At 37.7% G+C, this 21,050-nt stretch overlaps 1 long non-coding RNA gene across 1 annotated transcript in view; it reads right to left on the reverse strand.

Moving 5' to 3' along the window:
• Positions 1–21,050, reverse strand: part of LOC116667643 — a 104,389-nt gene that overhangs the window by 73,647 nt on the left and 9,692 nt on the right. Inside the window, exon 3 of the long non-coding RNA XR_004324572.1 lies at positions 3,115–3,258. This is a non-coding gene — a long non-coding RNA (uncharacterized LOC116667643). The remainder of the gene's footprint in view (positions 1–3,114; positions 3,259–21,050) is intronic.

A 21,050-nucleotide genomic window follows, 5' to 3' on the forward strand; every position in this document is an offset into this window, starting at 1 on the left:
GGCTGCGACTGCCTTGAGCCTGTCCCCTTTGTAGCATCTGCCCAGCTCACAGCAACTGCTTTATGGCCCTCCCATCCCACAGAGGCCAGGCCCCGGCAGCCACATCAAGAAATACGACCTATTCTCCAAGAAAAGCTTTTGTTTTCTTTATGGTGTTGACCACAACATGGTGGGAAGCCATATTCCTCCATGAAGATTAAGGGAGCAGGGGAAAGTCATAGCAAAAGAGACAAAGGAAAGAAATAACACACAGAGACAAGGAGAGCTGAGGGGCAGGATTATGGGCTTTCTGGAGATTCCCATTTTCAGTCCCCAAGAGTCTCGTCTTCCCTGGAATTCTGAGAATTCCCTTGAATTCCCCTGAATTCCCTTGAATCATTAAGTGCCTGTAATTCATTTTTCTTTTTGTTTTTTAAAAGCTAGCTAAGATTGGCTTCAGATCCCAGCACCCAGAGTCCTAGTGAATACACTACTTACATCTTGGACTTTGCAACTTTAGAGGGTGGGGCAACATGTTGGCAGATGGAAGGCTGTTCAGTCTTGTATCAGAAGGCATGCTGAAAAGCCCAGGGTGGCTTCTGACCTGCTTAATCCAGCAGTCACCACTTGCCCACAGCTTCCTTCACATATCTGCTCATGGTCTGTGCGATGGGCTGACTGCGGAGCTAAAGAGGCCAAAGTCACTGGCTTTCCTCTAACGACAGTCACTTTTCAGTATACTGTATGGCCAGAAACTTACTCTCTACAATTAACCAGCTGTACTACTTGGAGTGTATCTGTGGGTCTGTGGGAGTATTTTTCCAGCGAAGCCGTGGGCTCCTGGGAGCTTTTTTCTGCAGAAGTAGAGGAATAGGGATTTGACAGTGGCCAGGCTTGAAAATCGTAAGAGTTTATTCTCTAATGGCCCATCAGATGGTGATGAGCACACACTTCTGAGCAGCAGTAAGTTCCTTATGGGCAACTGGGAGCCCAACTTAGGTGTGATTTGGATAAATAGGAAATTACTTTGTAGTCAGAATGGTGAGGCCTGAACATATGAGTTACACTTTCTGCAGATGAGAAATTCTGCTTAACTCATCAGCAGACAGCTGCTCACCCAATCTGATCCGAAGGATACGGCAAGGTTTCTTTCTCCCAAAACTAATTTCCTCGCAGAGGACATCACCCACCCCTACAGGAAATTCCAACCCTCTTTAATCAGACAACTTAAGGTGAGCCAGGAATTGTCCCCAGAAGGTTAGTGTTAAACTGCAGATGTTATCTGGGAGCAAAGGAGAATCCTGAGGGTTCTATTGATCTCCGCTCCTTGTACAATGGTGAGCATTGGTTTATTATTAGACTAACAAACTGTTGCCTAGGAAACTAGAAAAGAGAAGAGGTGGGGTGAAAAGTGCGGGTGAGGAATAAAGTTAGAGGATGTCATCAAATAACTTGGGGTAGACATGGATCCTCAGGGCTGAGCACGAAAGGTTGGCACAAGCAGAGCCCACACAATGGTCCCATTGTGGTTGGGATGCTAGAGAGACAATAAGAGAGACCAAGGGCAGCGTGAAGAAATGTCCTGGGTGAGGGCACAAAAGCAGAATGTCTCAAAGACCTCAAAGGTTTACCTTGGCTATCTTGCTGATCAGAACCACTGGCTATTTGAAGAATGTATATTAATACATGGAATTACTCTCCTGGGTTCCTCAAATATCCAATATAATTGTGAGAATATAAAGATCAAGTTATAAATGACTACTTTTGTTCTTCTGCTCTTTTTTTCTCTAAAAAGATTACCTTCCCCTTACGCGAAGAGGATTCATGGTGGCCACGTACAGAATTGGATGGGAACAGATTTACACCCACACTAATCCACTGCTGCCCAGGTCAACCCTGACAATGGTGAAACTGGCATGTCTTCTGACTAGAGAAGCCAAGATTTAGCAAATAAAAATACAGGATGTCTAGTTTAATTTGAATTTCAACTTTAACTGCGTGTTCTGCACCTTACCTCGCAACTCTACTTTGGAACTAATGAGGAGTGTCTTTTTCTCATAAACTTGTCATATTTCTGTAGAAAGCAACTAACACTGGTAATTAAAGATTCAATTCAACTCACGAAAACAATGACTAGCAGGCACTTCCTTTTTTACAAAGTATTTATTGTGCTAGGTGGGCTGTGGGGAAATCAGACATAATTAAAATACGGCCACTGTTTCTCACATGCTATAATCTAAGGGGAAAAACGTGTGTGTGAATAACCGTCCATATTACGAGGCAGAAGGCAATGTGCCAAACAGAGTGTGTATTAAGACTACCGAGGAAGGAATGATTAAATCTGATGGACAGAATCTGGATGGGGCTTTGAAGAACGGGCAGGACCTCTGTGCACAGAGAAGGAAGGGTATTCCAGGCTCAGGGAATAGTAAATATGAGCAGAAGCTTGCAATAATGAATAGTTCAGTCCATGTTTGAGAAGGGGCAAGTTGGCTAGTATCCAGAGCGCAGCATAGACAGAGAAATGAGATGGAGTTGATGCTGAGAAGGGTAGGTTAGGGTTGGATGGAGAAGGTTCTCGAATGTTATGCTAACAGTTAAGATTTTCTTTCATGGCCAAGGTGTGGAGGCGTAGGAGGAGTCCAAGTATTTATTGCAACATGGGAAGCGCATACTCTAGCCTGTGCTTTAGGATGACGAATCTGTAGCAAAGTAATGATGCTTTGGCAAGGCAAGAGTTTAGAAGCAGGGAGACGGCTTCACAGGATGATTACAATTATCATCCAACGAGGAATTATACTCATGACTTTAGTAAAAAGTAGCTAGTCTCTCTTTAACATACTGAAAAGCCTGCTTTCTGGTTTTGAAGCAGGGTAAGAGCCCCTTCAATATCCCTTCTGTTGTTGAGCCTGGCCTGTGAGGTCCCACTTGGCCGACTGGCATTTCTCTCCCTGTAGCTGGCATCTCTGTGGACTGCAGGCTGCAACATCCCCTCCACATCTAAGTGATGCACAGGCCAGTTCCTGGGGTAACAAATACCCCTGGACCTCTAGGGACTCATCACTCTGTTCCTACGTAAAGGGAAGTGCTTGAGATGGTTACAGGGAATGGAAGAGGCATGGATGGATTACTTACCAAGAACGTCTTCTCTTCATCAGTTCCTGATTTCAGGTTCTTTATAGAAGGGGTAATTTTATTTTACAATTAAGCATGTATCTTCAGAGTAACGGTGATGCTCTCTTCATTTGAGTTGAGTTTCTATACTGACCACATGTATACCTGTAATAAAACAAATCAATACCTATAATTATAATTAAAACTCATTAACAATTATTAAACACTTACAATGTTCTAGTCACTGTAGTAAGTGCTTTATATGAATTACTTAATTTAATTTCCCCACTAGCCCTATGAAGGGATCAAAATGTTATTAAGAGGCAATTCATATAAGAACAATGAAAGAATTATAAATATTATTAAAATTATAAAAGGTGTGTCAAAACATGAAAACTATTTTTAAAAGATGCCATTTTCACTTACCTAATTTGGTAAAGGTTAAGAAGAAATAACACCAAATGCTGGTTTTGATATAGTCGCATGTACCATTGGTAGGATGAAAATTGGTAAGACTTTTCTGGACGGCTGTTTTCCAGTAAGTGAAATTTTTGTGCCCCATGATCTAGAAATTATATGTGAGGGAATTTGTGCCAAAGACATAATTAGAAATGTGTACAAAGATCATGCTGTGAGGATGTTCATTACAGTGTTAGCACCAGGAAATGAAAAACACCGGATTGCTTCACAATAAGAGATTTGTGAATTGTTTTTTCAATTGTTGCTACAAGGATACTTGGTTAGGAGCATCGAAGGTGATGGCTTTTTTGTTCTTTCTTTAAATTTCTTTGGAAAAGGTATTAAAACATTAAAAAATGCTCTCCATGTTAACTAAAACACTACAGATGATAATACAAATAGTATTTGAAAGAAATTATTTAAATTTCCTTAACTTATTTCACTTTACACTCTACTATATCTGTACAGTGGAAGAATAAATATGGCTTAAAAGTTGAGCAGTTAATTTTTTTGGCTTTTCAATTAGCAATCCGTATTCTTCAAAACATTAAATTTTAGGAACGATTATTATATATTGTTTGTACTAATGTAATTCAGCCCATCAGATAAGTCTTGTCATATTACTAACAATTTTTTTCTCTTTGAGTCTTTTCCTACAGGCTCCATTCAGGCTGTAGTGAGCCAGGTTTTTAAAAAATTTTTTTCGTTAAAATTTGTTTTATTTTTGAATGACAGAAGAGAAGAGATTTGAGCACCTAGCCAACCCATCAAACTCTTTTTTCCCCTGTTTAAAAGAAATACAAAGAAAGAAAGAAAGAAAGAAAGAAAGAAAGAAAGAAAGAAAGAAAGAAAGAAAGAAAGAAAGAAAGAAAGGAAAGAAAGGAAGGAAAGGAAGGAAAGGAAGGAAAGGAAGAAAGGAAGAAAGGAAGAAAGGAAGAAAGAAAGGAAGAAAGGAAGAAAGGAAGAAAGAAAGGAAGAAAGACAAACCTATCTTCAGCTCTATGCTGCTTTAATTTTCTCCTGTTGATTCTTCAGTTTTATTTCTCCCTCAACATACAAACTCAGTTTCATTTAGCCTTTTTGAGTCTAGTGGACTCTCTGTCTAAATTTTTCCATCTACCTGACAGTCAAAAGAACTCCTGGTTTCTATAAGGATTAAGTCAGGAAGCAGTTTTTAACTACAACAAATTGAAACGTTTGCACGAGGAAGTGTTGCTTTTATAAGTGATGGGAAACTTCAAATTTGATTACAAGCAACCTTTGGCTTCCTATCTGTTCAACAATAGGCCATGTTGTTGAGGGCAATTTCCATGCACAGCATGTGGGCCCCATTTTTTCATCCTTAGACATGGTTGTTTACTGTTCAGCACTGTTTATGCATTTTAATCAGGCTTTTTCAGCCTCCCTTAATAAATCACTACAAAGCAAATGTACCAAAACAAGAACTATTATGCAGTATTGGTTGCCCTTACACATTATTTGCTGCCCTGGAGTTTTTGCTCAGTCCCCAAATTTAAAAAATAGGGACAACAAGAACAAAACCCATAGCCAAGAGTATTATTTTTAGAATTGCAACATCTCTGGCTAAATACCCTCTTTGAGCTCCACTCTTTAACAGTAGGAGCCTGACTTTAAAATTCAGTTCAAGCAAGAATGACTTAACAATTGGAACCTGCCATCAGTCCTGGGACTGAAAGTCTTTTTGATGGGATGAAGCTGACAGCCCAGTTCCTGCCTGGCAGACATTCACATGGAGTGAGCCTGTACTCTTAGTACAGATAAATGTTTAGACATTCAGGTATCTTGCTGTCTGAGAAGAGTATTACCAGTTTAGGCAAGGGTGAGCAGAAGAAAAAGGAGTTTTCAGGCCGTTATGCCTGAATGAGAAAAGACAATGACTTCTTAGCATCATGTGGCAAGCAGGCAAAAGAAAACAGTTTGACCTCTCTTCCCTCCTTAAAGCTAAACTTTCATTTGCTTTCAAACAAACTAAGACAAAAGTACGGACTTCCCTCCAAGAATTTGTTGTCGTTGTTTAGAATTAAATGGGTTAAATCTTAACTTCGGTTTCCAGCATCAAAGACAGATTATTACAAGCTATAATATTTTAAAGCCCAGGCTAGAGGTAAGAATGCTCTGAAGGAAAAAGAAGGCAAAGAGCATTGTACAATGTAGATTTGAATTTTAAAACAAGACAGCACTTAGAATTTACATCCAGTGATCAACACGGATGTACTTCAGGACAGTCACTGGAAAATTAACAGCATAAACATGTATTATAAGGGGAGGTTCAGGAGGAGAGTTTATCCACAAGAGAAATTATCAGAAAACATTTTAAGTGAATAGATGGTCCCCCAACCAAGTAATTATTTGGAAATGTCGATGCTAACCTACTTTGCAAAATATCTTGAATCACCCTTTGACATCGCTGTGTAAAATCCTCTGGAGTCCCGTGGAATTCAGCAGAGGCACGTCTTTCGCATAGCTCCTCACAAACCCAGCCAGCCAAAACGCTGTTTTGGACGTGGCCTGTAGAGGCTATTTCGTGAGTGAGAAATCAAATTGCCATATGTTTAATTAAGAGGTAGAATAAAGGGTTTGAGGACCTTTTCCGAAAGTATTAATCATGAAAGTGATAGATGTGCTTTTGGAGGTGTTCTGATTTTAATTCCTGCATACCTGATGGTATAGTACAAAAATATTCCGCCTGAAAACTATAAGCTTAGCATTTAATTTAAAAGTTCTCTAAATTGTATCAAAGTGCCAAGAAGTTCCACTCTTGACCTATTCCTTTTTGCCTATAATTTTAATGTCCTTTTTTTTCATAATTTTTTTTCTCCAGTTCAGGTTCTCAAGCTTTGATTCCTCTCCTCAGGAAGCCCCCCTTTCTACTGGATGCATTAGGGATAAAATAACCTGGAAAATGGTACCTCTTCATAACAACTGAATTTAGTTTTTCAGTAAATTAACTACGATTCTCTTTACTTCTTATTCCATAGAAATTTGAGGCACAGACTGTCTGTTGACTCTTAATGTTGACTCCTTTCTCTTCAGTGAGTGAACACACTTCTGCATAGGTAAAGGACCACATTTCATCTTGTTGTGGCTAGGTGTGAGAATGTGACTGTGGTCCAGCCAATAAAATGTAAACAGATGTACAGTGTGGGTCCTCTAAGAAGTCTTCCTAAAAGGAAGGCGTTCTCTCCCTCTCATCGCCTGGCTCGCGCCTAAATCCAACTGCCTGGATTATACATGTGATGTTGGAGCTCCAGCAGCCATATGGACCTTGAGGATCAGAGTCACATCCCATAGGTGGCAGAGCAGTGAAGAGGAAGGATCCTGAGTCTTGGGTAACTTTATGGAGCCATGATTCCAGTCCTGGACAATGTTAGGTTTCTCTGCTACACACAACTGAAATAATCCTAATGGATGCACCTGACTACAGTATGGGAAAATTTTTTTAATGCAAATTTTGATATGATTAGCAAAAACTTATTCAACTATTAAAAAAAAAATCACAAGAATAAAGAGACAGCTTAACTCAGAAGGAATTTTTATACTCAGTAATTCTCCTTTTGCATATGTGCTTTGATAGCTAAGTATCTGTTCGAACCTGTAAGTCAATTTATGATTTGGATAAATTCTCCCTATGGCCTATGGTAAAAATCATGGATTAGCAAACTATGTGGGATTATTGGCATAAGGCTTTGAACTGAATGCTGCCAGAACATATGTTGGGGATTTGACATGGTCAGTACAAAAATTTTCTTTAAAATCCTGTTTGCCTTAAGAGTTTGTTTTTGGACTGCTCACAGCTTTATTTTGTAAATATATTAATCAGGATAATATCATGGTTATCTTATTATTATTATTGCCAACATTTTTTGAGCACTTATTAGGTGTAAACACTTTGCTAAGCACTTTACCTATGTAACTTTAATTCTTCCATCTATAAGACAGAGATATAATTATTATCCTCATTTTACAGATAAGGAGAGCAAAGCCCAGAAGACATATCAGTGGCTTTAGAAAATGGAAGATAAGGCAGTTTAGACTTATCACAGACAACTAGAAAAGTTGGGGGAAACACCAAAAATGTTGGCTCAAACATACCAGACTGCCCTTGAGGTAGTGAATAATTATAGCCCCCAATTCAGAAGAATACAGAAATAGAAAAACGTGAGTTTAGTATTGAGGGGAGGGTTTACAGGAAGAGGGGAACATTTTCTGTGTTGGAACTTGAATGTTTGAAAAAGACGGCTGAGAGGAGTGCTTGTGACAGGTTCGCAGGGCTAGGGCAACAAAAGTTGGAGTCAAGGACCTGTTAAGGTTGAGAGCTCAGGTGAACTCTCTGGCTAGGGATCCTGAAGGGCTACACTTGACTAATAAAGGTGAACCATAAGTAGTCCAGTGCTCACATCTGTATGTCCTAGAAAATCTCAGTTCTTGAAATTGACTAAAGGTAATTCTAGATTGCTAAAATCCCTAGGTGCCTGGGAAAAGCAAATGAAATCTATTGTATCCTGGCCTCAAGACTTTTCACAAACAAATTTTTATAAACAAAATATAAGGGGGGAAAAAGGTGATAAGAAACATAAGGAAAGGGTCTAATCTACATTTAGTCGGAGTAGCAGAAAGAGATAACAAAGAAAATGGAGATAAGCAACATTTAAAGAGATAATGACTGAATTCTTCCAAAAATTTCTGAAAGACAACAAATCACAGGTTTAAGAAACTGTATAACAGGATTCAGGATAAATAAAATGATATCCCCATCTGGATACATCATAGTAAAGCTGGGGAAAAAAATCTTAAAAAGAAAAAAAAAAAACACCCAAGAGAAAAAGGAATTACCCTTAAAGTAGTAATAGCCTGAGATGATTTCTCATTAGAAACAACGAAAGCCAGAAGGCAATGGTATAAAATTTCTAATATGTCAATCTGGAATTATTATTTACCCAATCAAAATATCCTTTCAAAGTAAAGATAAAATAGGCAAAAATGGAGACAACTTATTACCAGCAGATCCATAGTAAATGAAACCTGAGCCTTTCTTCAGGAAGGAGGAAAATGATGCTAAATAAGGAAGGGAAGAAGAAGAAGAAAAAATGGTAAAAAAAAAAAAAAAATTGGGTCAATATCAGTAACTATTAACTGTATAAAACAATAGCTATCATGATTTATGTAGTTAAAATATATGTAGAATTGAAATAGATTACAATGATAGCATGTAAGTCAGGAGGAGAGTTAATGATATTAAAGTATTCCAAGATTGTTTCATTGTCTCAGAAAAGAGTAAAAGCTTCAACCAAGATTAGACTTTGATAAATTAAGTATGCATGTTGAAACTGCTGGATAATCACTAAAGAATAAAAGAGAGTATAACTAATTTCCAAGCTAGCTGAGGAAAAACATGAAATAAAAATACACAACTGATCCAAAATAAGGGAAGAAGGGAAAGAAAAGGGAACATAAAAGAGATGAGACAAATAGAGAAACTGAATAAAATGGTATATTTTTATTCATGTAAACCAATGTTTACACTAAATGTTAATGGATTAAGTATTCCAATATAAAGACAAAGACTGTCAGGCTGGATTAAAATATATAACTATATATCTTTATAAGAAACACATGTATGCTATATATACAGAAAACATATGCTATATAATAAGAAAAGTAAAAAGTAAAAGGATAGAAAAGGCTCATTTTTACAGAAAGATAAAACAATTATAAAAATGAATGAAATGAATAACGTGACCTCAAAATGTACAAAGAAAAAAAATTGACAAAACTACCAAGAAAAAAAGAGACAAAGCCACAATTATAATGAGTAAGTGTTATAAAAAAAAAGCAAACCAAACATAAACCAAAACAGATATAGAAGAATTGAACGACACAATTAACAATCTAGACGTAATGTAAATAGATGAAACATTCTACCCAGCAAGTGCAGAATGCACATTATTTTTAATTATGTACAGAATATTTACAAAGATTGACCATATACTGGGCCATAAAGCAAGTCTCAACAAATTTCAAAGAATGTCTTCAGACCAAAATCCAAGTAAGCTAAAATCATGATAAAAAGATAACCTGAAAATCCCAACCTATTGGACAATTAAAAATATACTTGTAAATATCCATGGGTCAAAGAAGAGATTACATTGGAAATTAGAAAATATTCTGAACTAACTGAAAATAAAAATAATACAAATGTAAAATGCAGTAAAAGCAGTGCTTCAAAAATATGCAGCCTTAAATGAAAACATGGGGGGGGGGAGTCTGAAATTAATGATCTAAGTATCCATCTCAAGAAGTCAGAAAAAGAATGGCAAAATAAACCCAAAGAAAGTGACTAGCAGGGAATAATAAATATAAAATCAGAAACTAATGGAATTAAAAGCAAAAAGAATGATCAAGGAAAAATATAGAAGACAAAAATAATATGTTTAGAATAAAATACAGCACATTTTTGCAAATCATGCTGGTATTAAAAAGATAGTATGAAGGTACTATAGATAATTTCATGCTAATATAATAATAAATGAGGTGAAACAGATACTTTCTGAAAAAACATATTTGGTTCAATACTGACCCAAAAAGAAATAGAAAATCTGAAATTTGAAATTTAAATTTATACTACAAAGAATGCTCAGGCCCACATAGTATAACTAACAAATCAAATTCTAAAATGTATTTAAAAAATCAGTATGTCCACTCTAGAAAAACTCTTCAAGAAAATTTGAAAAAAGACTTTTATGAACTCATTGTAACAAGTCAGCATATCTTCAATCCAAAAATATGACAAGGACATTATGAAAAAAGAAAATCAAAGGTCAATCTTATTTATAAACTTGGATCAACACAGCAAATCAAGTCCAACAATAATACCCCAAATGGGTGATAGATTAATTATATCATAAACAAGCTGAGTTTCAGAAATTCTAGGTTAGATCCAATTGGCAAATAAATTAATATAATTTGTCACATTAACAAAGTAAAGGAGAAAAAATATGATCATTTCAGTATATGCAGAAATATTCAACCTCTATTTATAATTCTAAAAAACACTTTTAGTAAACTAGGAATAGTTTACTGATAAAGGGTTTCTAAAAACTCCTATAGAAATCATGATATTGATGGTGAAATGTTGAAAGCTTTCTCTTGAAATATAAAACAAGACAAGGGTATCCACTATCATTTTATCCATCTGGCATTGAACCGGAGAGTATATTAAGATACTTTTATGCACATGTAACAGAATGCCCTATAAAATGTGGATTAAGCAATAGCAATTTTTTGGTTTTATCTAACATAATAGGAACTCTGGCAAAAAGCTCCTGGATTTGCCCAGTGGCTTAGTGATGTCATCAAGAACCCAAGCTCCTTCTCCTTTGTGGCCCTCAAGGCTGGCTCTTTGGCTGGTCCTTTCCTAGCTCACAAGATGGCTGCCACAGCTCAGGCATCAGGGAGACAGAGCAATATCGGGCCAAAGAAGAACTGAATTGCCTCCTTTTCTCAAGTTAACAGGGAGGGAAACCTGTCCTAGAATATCTCTGGCAGGCTTCCTTTACAACCCGCCGGACAGGATTGGATCACAGGCCAGTACCTAACTTCAAGGGAAGCCAGGAGAATCATTGGTATTTTTAGCCTCTATAGGGGTGTGAAGACTCTGTCAACCGGAAAAAGGCAGAGGAGAATAGGTAGAGAACATCCTTTGTGCGAGGAACAATAATGTCTGCCAGAGACAGCTTAAGTAACTCACCCAAGGTCACACTGCTAGTAAGTGGTAGAGCTGGGATTTGAACCGAGGCAGTCTGACTGCACAGAGACCACATTCTGAAAGTCTATCCATTCTCAGCCTAGTGTTGGACTTTGAAAGCAATGCTTTTTAATTATAACTTAATTCTCCAAGCAGAACCCATAAAGTTATCTGGATACAATGACCCTCCCTGCCACCCTCAAAGTCTCTGTAGTACTCTTTTACAGTATTCACAGCAATTAATTGACAATCATTGAAAAGCTTAAATAAGCTAAAATTCATCTGTTTTTCCACAGAAAAGTTTTAATTTCACATAGAATTTTTTTAGAAATAATTATTTATAACATTTGGGAATTTTAAAATATATCTATTATGTGTCTTTGAAAGAATGCGAGAACAGCTCATCAACTTTGAAAAGCAGTAATACGCATACAAATCACATAAAAGGTTTATAATAAGAAGATTAAGTATCACTAAGCAGAAAAAGAAACACAAAATACAAGGACACATTTAAAAATAAAATGGGTACCTCTTAAAATAAATCTTTTCAGCAAAGTTAAAATGGTAGAATACGCATATGTAGGAAAAAAGTTTTAAAATTGTGAAATCATCGTATTTTCACTTCACAGTGCACTTAAAGTAAAAGGAATACTATTAAATTACGTTCTAACAGAACAATTATACCAATTTATCACCTATTGTAATAAAAGCAGATATAGTTAATTGATTTTAAATGTCCTGCAGTAGTTTTAATTACACAAACAAAAATGAATTTTCATAAGCATGTGTGTGCATGTGAATATTTAAAATTGGTAAACAAAATAACTTTGTGAATTAAGTTACTCTTGGCCCTAAACATTACTCTGATACTAGAGTTTCGGCCTCCATACTCCATAGTTGTGTTTTTATGTTGAAATAAGACCATGTAAATGCTAATTTTTTCCAGTTTCCAGTCCAACTTGGGCAGTATTTTATTTTCATATCTTGTGTGAGTATTTTCATGGTTTACAAATCAAAAATGACTACTCACAGCCCTATGCTGTGTATCCTCAAAAGGCGCTGGCCAGGCTTGTTTGGGATTGAGGAGAATGAGGCACAGGGAGCAGGATCACCTGTCCCTGGGTCGTCCACTAGGGAATTTTCCACCATCATGGATATAATGCTGAAGTCTGGAGGCCTCAGGGTGAATAAAGGGGTGAGGTCAATTAATTACATTTCTCCTGACCTTTGAAAACAGTTCTAGGTACTGTGGAGAATATAAACCATCCCATATTTGCAATTCAGAAGCTCAAATCTACTGTGAGAGAAAGGATTATAAATGGCAGATTAGGGTAGACTGTTACAGAGGTATGTGAAGAGATGAATCCTGACTAGGTAAGAACATGGGGGAATTTCCTAGAGCAAGCAGGAGAGAGTCGTGATAAAGCTGTATCATGCACAAGGACCAGTTTGGAGCAAGAGGATATCTGTGTGTGGAGGATTTTAAGATGAATGGGTACAGGATTTCAGGGAAGTATGGTTGAGATCAGACACTGGAAAGGTAGGGGCCAAATTCCCTACCAAATCGCTCCTAGGCCATACTTCCCCCTTGAAGTCATCACAAGAAGTCTAGGCTCTTAAGGTCTTTCTGTGTTGCCTGGACCCTTGCTGTCACTGAACATCCAATAATCTAACCCAAATTCCACCCGTCCTTGGCTCCCAACTTGTTCCACTAGGCCCTTTGGAACTTGCCATTGTCATCAGCAAAGCCCCCTCCATCCTCAAATTCTTTCTCTGAAGGCTCCCACCACCTACTTGCCCTAACCAAAATCAGAGCATCACCTGAGCTTTCTCAAGTAATGGCTCTTCCCACCTCCATTTTTTTTTTTTTTTTACCTTTTTTAATTTTAAAAATTCTTTCCTTCTTTTAATTGAAGTATAGGCAGTTTACAATGTTGTGTCAATTTCTGGTACATAGACTAATGTTTCAGTTATACATATATATTCCTTTTCAGATTCTTTTTCACTATAGGTTACTACAAGATCTTGAATATAGTTCCCTGTGCTATACAGTAGGAACTTGTTTATTTTCTTTATATACAGTAATTAGTATTTGCAAATCCCAAACTCCCAATTGATCCCTACCCATGCTCTTTACCCTCTGGTAACTGTAAATTTGTTCTTCATGTCTGTGAATCTGTTTCTGTTTTGTAAATAAGTTCATCTGGGTCTTTTTTTTTTTTTTTTTTTAGATTTCACACTTAAGTGATATTATATGGTATTTTTCTTTCTTTTTCTGGCTTACTTCACTTAGAATGATGATCTCCAGTTCCATCTATGTTGTTGCAAATGGCATTATTTTATTCTTTTTTATGGCTGAGTAATATTCCATTGTGTGTGTGTGTATGTATGTATATATACCACAACTTCTTTATCCAGCCATCTACTGATGGACATTTAGGTTGTTTCCATGTCCTTGCTATTGTAAATAAAGCTGCTATGTACATTGGGGTGGCACGTATCTTTTCAAATTAGAGTTCACTCCAGATATAAGCCCAGGAGTGGAATTGCTGGATCATATGGTAAGTCTATTGTCATTTTTTGAGGAATCTCCCTACTGTTTTCCATACGGCTCCACCAAACTACATTCCCACCAACAGTGTAAGAGAGGTCCCTAAAAGTCAATTCTTGATCCTCATCTTATTCAGTCTTGCTGAAGCAGTTGACTAGCTGATTCTCCCTCCTTCTTGAATCATTTTCTTTACTTGGCCTCTGGGATGACACATGGTTCTGGTTTCCCTCTTACCTTACCTGCAACTCCTGGTCAGTCTCTTTTGCTAAATCCTCTTCTACTTCTTGACCTCTAATTGCTAGAGTCCCCACTGCATGCTTTTTAACTATTGTCCTAACCATTGTGAACACACAACCTACAAATATTCCCAAGATTTGGTTCCTGGAGGCCGTCCCCAGCTCACTGTGTTCCATCCATACTAGTTTCCTTAGTGTTCTTCAAAACCACCAAGTGAGCACTCACTTTGGGCCTTTGTACTCACTGTTCCTCAGCTGCTCATCCTTTTCCTTCAGTATTTTCATGACATGTGTTCTTACTTCATTCAGAGTTTGGCCCAAATATTATTACCTGCTTAGAAAGGTCGTTTTGAAAATCCCAACCAAAATAACTTTACTTGACACTCTACCCCCTCACTCTGCTTTATTTTCTTAGCAGTTGCTTTTACCTGCTAACACAATTTCTATTTATTCTTTGTTGTCTGCCTCCCCTGGAGAAAGTTAAGTTCTATGAGACACAGGGAGCACTTATTTGTTCACTTCTGCATCTTTAGTAACTAGAACAATACCAGGGATAAAGATGCTCAGTAAATGTTCATTTAATTAACGTTTGGATGAAGACATGTTGGCAATGTATATGATATACTGACATGGTGGTGTGGTTGGAGAAAACAGTGACAAGAAGCGAGGAATGTGGCTGGGATGCTTTCTGCAATGATTCAGGTCAGGGATGAGTATCAGTGCTAGATCAATGCCTTGGAAATAGTTTTCAGAAGGAAGCAGGAAAAAAGATATCAGCCAAAAAGCCTAAGGCGAGTCATTCTGATGCCCTCTTGGGAGCAACAAATAGAATGAGGTCCAATCAATTATGATAAAATGGCATTCAAGTTTTTGACCGTTTTATTCAACATATATTTGTTGCCATTATTGCCATCTATAATGTGGTCCATATGGAGATAAAATAATCTAAGTTCCCTCTCTGAGAAGGAAAAAATATGAAAACAGAAATCTGAGTCTCCCTTTAAGAACCAAATCAGCTTTAATTAAAGGGAGATGATGAAAAGAATTACTTGAATCAATGAGTACTTTGTTTATTCAGATACATTCTTGTAAAATGTCTATGTATGAAGGAGGCTGAATTAGGTTAGCTAAGTGATCACATTTAAGATCAAATTTGAATACTCTGTGCTTTATCGTAAGTGACTTCTTTGTTGAATTTCCTGCCATTCAATGTAAAGAAAAAGGAACTTTTTCAAATTAGATGTTATCATCATTATAACAGAACTTGTCTTTTGCAAACTGTATTTCTAGGTGTTTTTTTTGGGGGGGGGAGCAGTAATTAGACTTATTTATTTTTAGAGGAGGTACTGGGGATTGAACACAGGACCTCATGCATGCTAACCACGTGCTCTACCACTTGAGCTACACCCTCCCCCTGTAAACTGTATTTCTTAGTTTTTTAATTGATACCAAGATTTGAGAAACATAAATGGAAAAAAAAAAGTAATAATAATTGCTAATGTGGGCAACAGTAATTGTCTATAGATTATACTTACTAATGATTACTTCAGAAACATAAATTACTTTATAAAAATTATTTTCCTGCCTGGAATTAAGCTCTTTGGTCTCCAACTCTCGAAAAACTTCAGTGCAATTCCTTGTATCTGAAATAGCAGTTTGATTTCCTGATACAGCTTTTTGTGCAAGTTTATGCTAAATAAAAACGTGTATGTCTGTTTCAAAGCATAAAACACAGTGGTAAACTTGGTTTCATTCTTCAACATAGGCGACGTACTAACCACTAGGAATGAACTGAACTGACTGACCCAGCCTCACGCACTTAAGTGGAGCTGTTCATTCATGTAACCCAGCTGCACTTCTGAAAAGAAAAAATATATGTATATATATCTATAACTGAATTGCTTTGCTGTCCACTGAAAACTAATATTGTAAATCAACTACACTTCAATCAATTTTTTTAATTAAAAAAATTGTTTTTCTTTTTGGTGTTCTGATTGGGTGATTTCCATTATTCTATCTTCCAGATCATTTATGCATTCTTCTATAGCACCTCGTCTGATATTAATTCTCCTAGTGCATTTCTCATTTCAGTTATTATATTCTTCAGCTTTAAAAAAAATTTTTTTCTAATTCTTTGTTAAAATTCTCACTATGATCATCTATTCTTTTCCCAAGTTCAGTTAGCTTTCTTATTACTATTGCTTTCAACTCTATCTGGTAAATTATTTATCTCTATTTCATTAGGGGTTTTTTGGGGTTCTTTTTTTTTCTCACGTTCTTTTGTTTGAAATGTATTCCTCTGTCTTCTCATTTTTTAAACTTTCCCTGTCTCTACGGAAGTGGGTGAAACAACTACCTATGCTTGTCATGAAGGAGTGTCCCTGTGTGGAACCACCCCTACACAGTCTGCACATGCCCAGGGACTTTGCTGGGGGAGCTGGGTCAGAAGTGAGCACAGGTCACATCTTCCCTTGGGGTGAGCTGTCAGCTACTACCTCGGTGGGAGGCAGGGCTAGAGATGGAGGGACTGGAGCTGTAGCCAGTTGTGAGTCATCCTATGATCAATGGCTGTCACCACCCTATTGGGTGTGGGGGCAGCGCTCAGAGTGCCGGAGCAGAACTCCTGAGGGAACTGGGTTTCTCTTGTGTGTGCGACGGCAGCCTCCACCCTGGTTGGCTTAGTGGCAGGGGCCTGAGAGCTTGGGGCACGACTTCTGTGCTGGTTTCACTTTGTCCTTGTTGTGCATGCCTTTGTTAGCGGCTGCATGAGGGCCAGAGGGATTGGTGCCATGCTACTGAGATGGTTTCATTCCTGTCTCGGCTAGTTTCATTCCTCCCAAATGCAGGCAGGGATGCGTGTGCTGGCAATGGCTACCTTCTCTCAGGCTCTCATGTCCAAGCTGGCTCTGTTCTCTGTGTGTGTGTGGACCGTCATGGGCAATGGCAGCCTCTGCCCTAGTGGAGAGCAGCACCGAAGCAAGATGGACAGCAGCAGGGGCCTGGTGCAGGCTGCGGGGCGCGCTGGGACAGTCCTGGCAAACCAGCTAGAGCCCAGGGCTGTTTTCAGGCTGCTGCCTCTGCACTGTAACCAGGAGTAAGCAAGTATGTGAATGCTCTTCAAGAGCAGACTCTCGGTATAGGGGACTCCTCTTCCTGGTGTTGGACCTCAGTGCTGGGGTGCCTGATATGCGGCCTCAACCTCTCACTCTCCAGGGAAGATCCCTGAGCCCATGAGATTCCCCCTTCTCTCCTGGGTCCCCCATCAGGCGAGCAGGTCCCAACCAGACTGCTTCTCTTCCCTTCCTACCAGACTGCATGTAGGTCTTCTTTACAGCCTTGGCTGTAGAAGAGCCCTTCTGCCAGTTTCCAGGTTGTTTCCAGCAAGAACTGTTCCACATGTAGTTGTACTTCTGATGTGTTCACGGAGGGAGGTGAGCTCAGTGTTCTCCTAACTCTGCCATCTCGATCTCTCCCTGCACTGACATTAAGCCTAAAGTATTTCATTATTAAGAAGAAAAGGAAACATCTTTAAGGGCCAAAGGTAAATAGGAGAAGCGTAGTTAGAATGGTTCTCGTTCATTCATTCAACAAGTAGTTATTGGGTACCTTTATGTACAAGGCACTGTTCTAGTCTCTGTGGATATAACAGTGAACAAGAGACAGTCTTTCCTTGTGGAACACAAATTATAGTGGTTACCTCAGCTGAATCAGCAAAAATAACCAAGGCTTGGATTAGAATGTTGTCAGATGGTGATAAGATAAAATCAACAAATCAAGGAAATAGTTAAAAGTTGAAAATCAACAAAATTTAGAGAGTGAATGGACATGGGTATGAAAGAGTGGGAAATACGACTCGAAGATTTATCCTGAACGGGGGGTGGATGGCGGTGTCACGTCCTGAAATGTGAAACACTGCCTGCCAATATTAATGTGATTTATAACCTGTATAGACTGTAGTCTAGTCTTAAACACATACATTAGAAAGAATAAAAAGTTAATTGGCTAAGCACTTAACTCTCAGATTTAGAAAAAAAGCACATAAGAATAAGCCCAAAGAAAATAAAAATTAGGAAAGGATAAAAATATAACTAGTGGTTATAAAAATGGAACTAGCAGAAAATCAAGGGAGTCAGGGTATGGCTCAGGGGTAGAGTGTGTGCTTAGCATACATGACGTCCTGGATTTAATCCCCAGTACCTCCACTAGAAAAATGTTAATTATATAGGCAAATAAAAGTATCTATATTTTTTAAAAAAGAAAATCAAAAACACATAAAAAAGCTAGGATCAAACATGCCAATTTGATATTCTGTGAAAATTAGTAAAATTCACTAACCAACCTTTAGTAAGACTAATGAAGAGAAAAAAGAACAAATAAACAAAGAACAAATAAACAATATAATGAACAAAAAAGCGATATAATTAAAAATTCTGCAGAGCATAAACAGAAAAAATATATTACGGTTTTTGCCTATAAGTTTGTAATTAATACATTTCTAGGAAATACAACTTGCCAAAAGTGACTCGAGAAAAATATGCAAAACCAGTGTAATCTTTCATCTTTAAAGAAACTGAATCTGTAGTTAAAATTTCCCTCCCCCAAAGAACACCAACACCTGATCTAATAAGTTACACAGAAAAGTCTTCACCAAACTTTCCTGAAACATAATTTCAATTTCATAAAATCTCCAGAAAATAGAAAAAAGAAGAGAGACTCTAAAAGGGACAGCACTGGAAGGCAAAATCATGGGCCAGTCTGACTCATGAGCATAGATGCAGAAATTCTAAACAAAGCATTTGCAAATTAAATCTAGCCATGTATACAACAGAGCTGAGCTTATCCCAGGAATTAAATGTGGTTTCAGTCTCCTGGATCTCTTTTTTTTTTTTTTTTTTTTTCAGGTCTTAGGAGCATCTTTTTTTTTTTCAATTTTTTTAAAACTTTTTTTAATTGAGTTACAGTCATTTTACAATGTTGTGTCAAATTCCAGTGTAGGGCACAATTTTTCAGTTATACATGAACATACGTATATTCATTGTCACATTTTTTTTCCGCTGTGAGCTACCCTGGATCTCTTTATCAATTTATCATTGGTAAAGAGACTATAGACCCTTTCTCAGAAAAATGTTTTAAAATCATAAAATATAGAGAGTAGAAAAAGGGAAGATAATTATACTGAAAAGCAGTTATCAAATACAGAAATGTTAATTTGTGATATAGTAATATGTGAATTATAGAAATAACATGTTATTAAATACAAGGACCCAGTGGTGGGTTTAGTAATTAACACAATTTTGAGGTAGTAGTAAGTGTAAATGACATTTCAAGATCTGCAACAACTGCATTTTCATATAAAAATATCTGTGACTTCTATTGGGTACAGGTACTGATAATTCCACTGTGGTTCGTCACCTACATTCGTAATTGGAGGAAACGCTAAACTTCAGTTAAAGAATAATGAAAAGAAAGATATGATTTTTTTCCCACGTAAGTTGTTTTGAATTCTGCACCCAGATTAAGAATTCTAGTCCAAACAGAAATCTCGGCGAGAGACAGACATTTGAAAATTCTCATCATGGAGGTAGTGTTGAAGCCACAGAGATGGATATTTAGAGCAATCAATGAGAGTGTGTAAAACATTAGAAAAGAAGTTCCAAAGGAACACTGAAATTTAAGAGACAGGCAGAGGAAGGGACGTTGATAAATAGAAGGAGATGTTCAAAAGTAGGAGGAAAATTAGAAGAGACTGAGGTTAAAATGTCAAAGAAGGAACTGTTTCAAGGAGGAGTAAATGGTTATCAGCATCAGCAGCTTAAGAGAAATCAAGATTTCAAGAAGGACCAACAGTGACTGTTGGATTTAGCAAAAATAATTACTGATGAAGTGGAAAACACTTTCTGGAAGGGTAAACTTCAAGATAAAAAGAGTGCTAACAAATGCTAGTGAAGAATCTCTAGAGTTAAAGGATGTTTTGCCTTGTTAGATGGGAGAAATTGGGGCATGTTTAAATGCAGACAGGGAAGACCCAAAAGAGAGGGACATATGCCTTGGACATCCAGGCTGGCTCATTCACACGTCTATTGCCTTTATGTGTCTTAGGCACTTAGACTGTCTCTCTCTGATACCCCTCCCTCTGTCTGCCCCGCTCTCTCTAAGTGACATCTCGTTTTCTGGAGCCTCTTCATGTGGTTGGGCTTCTCTCGGCATGATGGTCTTTGGACAGACACACTTCTACAGTGACCTGCTTCCAGGAAGCAGGAAGTAGAAGTTTCCAGCCAATTAGCCCCACTGTCCATCAGCAACACCTGGGGTGATTGCTAAAGGTCAGCTGATGCCAACTCTGATTCAGAAAGTGTTGAGTGGTGCCTGGCATCTGATTTTTAGCGAGCGCTACACAGGTGGTGCTTCCGCACATCCAGGCTTTGAAATTACAGGCTTAGGAAGCTAGAGGAGAAACGCTGATTGCCCCAGTTGGTTCTCAGCATCAACCCTCTCCTACCCTTTCTCATCAAACCTCCCTTTCCTTTTAAAGATCACCAATTTCCTTTTCAACTTCATGATTCTTCCCTTGCTGTGAAACACTGCATTTTAGTACCATATTTCTTAAAGGAGAAAGCCCCCTTCTTTCTGAGTAATTTAAAAAATCATATCAAACTAATTCAAAGCTGAACATGGATTTCACATGTCAAATACCATCTTATTAAGAAGACTCTGAGAGGCATTTTTAAATGGTCAACTTCTCATTTGAATCTCATTTTTCTATAAAGAAGCATCTACTGGACTGGCTTCACTTCCCTATGGACTCACCCTGATTCTCTGGTCCATTTACTCCTTTTAAAATACAATCCAGTGCCTCTCCTCCTCCTCCTCCTCACTGTACGTGTCGGCAAAACCTCAAGCTATCCATTTTTTCCACACACAAACTTGAGCAGCTGAGAGGTGCTAC

Source organism: Camelus ferus, chromosome 12 (assembly GCF_009834535.1).
Source record: "Camelus ferus isolate YT-003-E chromosome 12, BCGSAC_Cfer_1.0, whole genome shotgun sequence".
Lineage (NCBI taxonomy): Eukaryota > Metazoa > Chordata > Mammalia > Artiodactyla > Camelidae > Camelus > Camelus ferus.